Genomic DNA, 4,644 nt, shown 5'->3' on the forward strand with positions numbered 1-4,644 from the left:
CCCTACACATGCCCCAGCAGAACACTCGTGGCTCCCAGCCTGTGCTCAGCTAAATTGCTCCACCAGCTCAGTGCCGCCAAAGCGCAACCCTTGGGAAGCCAAACTCAGCTGGAATCCTGAAAATAAAAAGAAGAGGATGACTTTGTCTTCTCTGCCTCATCTATCCAGCCAGGGGAAAAGTGCTCTATAAAAAAAAGCAAGCAAATAAACTCAACTTTGCAGAAACGCTGTGTGGTGAATAAGAAAAATTCCTTTTTACAGATGGGAAATAGCAGCAGAGAGAGATGGGAGGGATGGTTTGCAAGGGCCAGCACTCCTGCTCACAAGCCCTCTTTGCGACCACACAGTGGATACAAGCTGAAAGATTCAAAATACAGCCCTGAGTGAGTTGCCCAACCTGGGGCGGGTGTCAAGCAGAAATCACACCCAAGCTGAGCGCCCTGAGCCTCCTCCCAGGCTGGAATAACCAGCACCGTGCAAGCAGGGGCAGCAGGACCCTTGGCTGTGTTTGCATTAGCAGGATGGTTGCTAGTATTTCCCAGGAAAATACTGCTTGTGGGGATGTGGATCTCACTCAAGGGATTATCGGATGAACCGCCCCAAGTAACGCTCTTGCAGCAGGTCCAGGACTCCCAGACCTGCTGCAGAGCCCTTTCAAACAGGGACCACAAACCTCCCTGAGCTGCGCAGGCAGATGCTGCCCGGGGGGTGGACGCCCTGCTCTGACCTCATCCAAACCCAAACACTCCTCCAGGTTTCCAAGGGCAAAAAAGATGCTAGAAGAGAAAGAGCTGTACTTTTTCTTTCCTCTGTCCTTCAGCTACAGACAGAGCTGTGTGGGACTGAAGATGCAATGCACCCCAGTAACCCTGCAGATAGTGCGATCTGGCCTTCAGATGTTGATGATAATGATAATACTACTACTACTACTACTAATAATAATAATACAATGGTGAAGCAAATGGTCTGTGGGATAGGATGAGCAAAGCACAAGCATGGTATGGGGGAAGGAACCATGGCTCAGCCCAGGGATAGAGACAAGGGCTTGCCACTGCAGCTGAGTCCTGCTGCTGGTGACCCAGAGAGGAACAGAGTGGGTCGCCAAGCAAACACTACGACCGAGCAGCAACTGGTTCCAGCACACCAGAACAAACCTGCTATTGCACCAGGAAAATCAATTCTGTCAACGCTGGGGCAGGGGGATCTGATAGGAATGGAGGCAGCGAGTGAGGCTGGGCTGGCTCCCCTTCGTTTGCATCCAGGATTGTCACCCAGCAGGTCCCCGAGACCAGCTTGCACAGCCTGGCAACAGGTTTGCCAGAAATTTGGTCAATCCAAGTGAACACTGGATGGCATTTTTGAAGAGTGTCAGCATCAATAACAGAAGCTGCCCCTCTTACCTCACTTAATTAATGCTGTGTCATAAACTTGGCTGCCATTATTGATATCAAGACGATGTCGGTGTCCGTGTAAATGTCACTTGGTAGCAATAATGTCAACGCCACGGTCCCCAGGGTCAATAAACAGCAATACCAAATGTCATCCAGCCGGAAAGCCTTGAGTAATTGGGAAATGCTAATACAAAGGTAAAAATCAGGGATGCACACAGGGGATGAAGTTTGTTTAAGGGAATAAACTAATTCCTCCACAGTCCAGAGCTCTGACACCTTCTGGATTCAGTCCTGCTGCTGCTGTGGCTCTTGCTCTTTGCAGCCGCCATGGGCAGGGGCTGCCTGGATGCTCTGTCCACCTCCGCACTTCATGAGGGTACAAAACCCACCCCGACTGGAGCCTGCCATCCCTGCATTCCCCACGGACAGCTCGTGGCACCCACTGCCTGCCCTGCCAGCCCAGCTGGCTCCTGGCCTGCACACGGGTCCTGGGTGGATGAGTGCCGTGACATTTCTAATGGTCGGCGGGTAGAGGGGAGAAACATTCCACAACGGCCATGGAGTGGGAAGGAAAAGCAGCCCGTCTGTCACCATGGTCAGTGCAGGGGGGGCTGAGGAAGCATAACCCTCCTGGGGAGCTGGCAGACAGCACATGGCCAGCTCACAGCTTGGGGGTTTCAAAACAGCAAAACGTTTCTGACTGATTGTCTATGACATCTGCTCCCACCAAGTGCTGCACTGGAGAAGATGAATAGGTCCAAGAAGTGTGGCTGATCCACGCAAGAAATGCCCTTTTAACCCAACTGATGATGCTCTGATGTTTTCACTGTAACTCAACTCATGCTTGAGCTCAGTGAGCAAAGTTCTCTCTGCTCGAGTGGTCCCTGCGCAGGCTCTGGACTGCTCTAAGTGGTCTCAAAAAGGTTTCAGCTTCTGCCAAACACCTCAGTGCATGCAAAATGAGAGGTTCACTCCAGTTTTGAGGGAGTCTTGGGGCTCACCGAGCTCCTGGTGGATCCCACACTGGGCTGTCCACAGACCTGGGCAGGCACCGAGCCAACCAAGGTGACAAGTGGCAAAAATAAAGGACAATAATACTTGCAACCATGCCCAGCAGATGGGATTTAGGTGCCTTCCACCACTCTCCATTCACTGCTCATCCTCAGTGCTCAACAGACGTACCTGCTACAGCACTGCTCTGGGAATGACCCTGCTGACACTGCAGGTCCCCGAGGTCTGCCCCGAGACGACCTCCACACTCACTCTTCTCCGCCAGGACAGCTGCGGAGTCTCATTCAGCTGCGGGAAACTGAAGTCCTGTTCCCCAAAAGCCAAGTGCTGCTGCAGCCATGGTCTTGTGACAGATTTGCATAAGCAGCAACATCCATCACAGAGAGATAAAACTTACCTATCTCAGCACTGCAGTTTGATGGATTGAGATGCTCTGTTAGAAGAGAGTGTTACCGGGAGAGCAAAGAAGGTTGTTTTTCTTCTGACTGCACTATTGAAAAAAAAGGGGGGGAATAAAATAAAATCCCCAATCAAACACTTCATGTTATATTTGGATCCATAGCACATTCTTCTGATGAATAGAGGCAATTATTTTTCAGAATAATTTAAGCAGCTTTGATTCAAGGGGCAGTTCAGACTGACATTTAAATGGGCTCAAATTCAAACTGAGCTGTATTATCAGCTAGAGCTTTTCTACTCTCAGCTTGAAATAACTCCGTGTCTCACGTTTGCAACATAGGAACTCCCCAAATTACAATAATCTCAGGAGGCAAAGAACGCTGGAGCGACCTGCTTTGTCACAGGAGGTGCCCTGGGCTCAGGCTGGTGACGAGGGTCCCTGCACAGCTGGGGCCATGGCAGCATCCCCATGCAGGGTGCTGCCAGACATGGTTGTATGGTTTAAAGGACTTTGGAGTTAACCTTCCTCTCCCTCCCTTCCCCCCTCCCCAAACCCTTCATCTCACTGTAGGAGCATTTACGGAGTGTGGTCAGGTTTACCCTGACAAACACGGGTTTGGCTGGATGCCTCAGTGCTCTCTCTCTGCTTTGCTGTCGTGGCTTAGCTGGTGAATGAGGAGGGCAGGACACATCCCACTGGCACCTAACCAAGCCTGAACGAACCCCAGAGAAATAACAGAGCGGCTGAGACCTGAATCTTTGCCCCAAGCACCCTACGAACCTTCGGCCGGAAACATGGCAACATCACCAAGAAAAGGACTTTTCTAGGGAGCTGCTGGCCTGGAGCAAACCAAACTGGAAATCCTGCTGAGGGCTCATTCTCAGTAAACAAGGATGCTCGCCCCATGTTTAGCCCTAATGAAGGTTTGGACAAACGTTTCCTGGGGACTCCCAGGGCTGCATCAGTCCTCACCCCTTCCCTTGGGCTGCCACAGGAGCACACGTGATTGTGGATGACTGAATCCACCCGAGCGCTGTGACACATCATCTGCTCTCCCTCTGGTTTGACAGATATAACGCAAACATAAACACATTCCCCCCACTTTCACAAAGATGTTCTTTGCGGCTTTTCTACCCTGGGACTTAGCAGCCTCGCTGCTGTGTAGCAGAGCGCCTCACCACCTTTAATGGCTTCTTTGCACGAGTAATGCATTTACATGCATCTCACCCAAATGCTCTTTCATCCTCTCTATGTGTTTTTCCTTCTTGGCACAACTCTCTGGTTTTATTCCCTTTTATCTGAGCCATGGTCTGTGCTGGGATGACAAATGCAGCCCTTAATGCCAAGGGAAATGAGGCACATTTCAGATGCAGCACTTCTGAGATAACAACCGATCCCAGCCTTGCCTAACCCAAAAAAACAGGGAAATGGCCCCAACTCTTCTCCCGGGAGCCTGGGGGCTGCCCCACAGGGACTGGCTACAAAAACCTGGGGGACAAAGCCCCACATTGCAGGCAGCAGTGGCATGGTCTCAGGTGGGAGTTGAACCCAGAGCTTCGGCAGGTTTCAAACGGATGAATGGAATGTTAATACAGTAAAACTGAGAAGTGTGATGATTCTATAACAAATTTCTTGAGGTTATGGAATATAGAGCATCTGCCTCCAGACCTGGATCCTCCAGTCCCGGTACCTCCAGCTATGTGGCACTCACTGATGACGCATACGTTTAGTAACTGTCAGCACGAGAAGTCTATCGATTCCCCCACTCCTCTGCCCTACAGCCTGCTCCGCTGGAAATGGTTCACTACCAGTGCGTTTGCAAGATGTGCTGGTCATCTCCCA

Source organism: Buceros rhinoceros, unplaced genomic scaffold (genome assembly GCF_000710305.1).
Source record: "Buceros rhinoceros silvestris isolate BGI_N320 unplaced genomic scaffold, ASM71030v1 scaffold7423, whole genome shotgun sequence".
Taxonomy (NCBI): Eukaryota; Metazoa; Chordata; class Aves; order Bucerotiformes; family Bucerotidae; genus Buceros; species Buceros rhinoceros.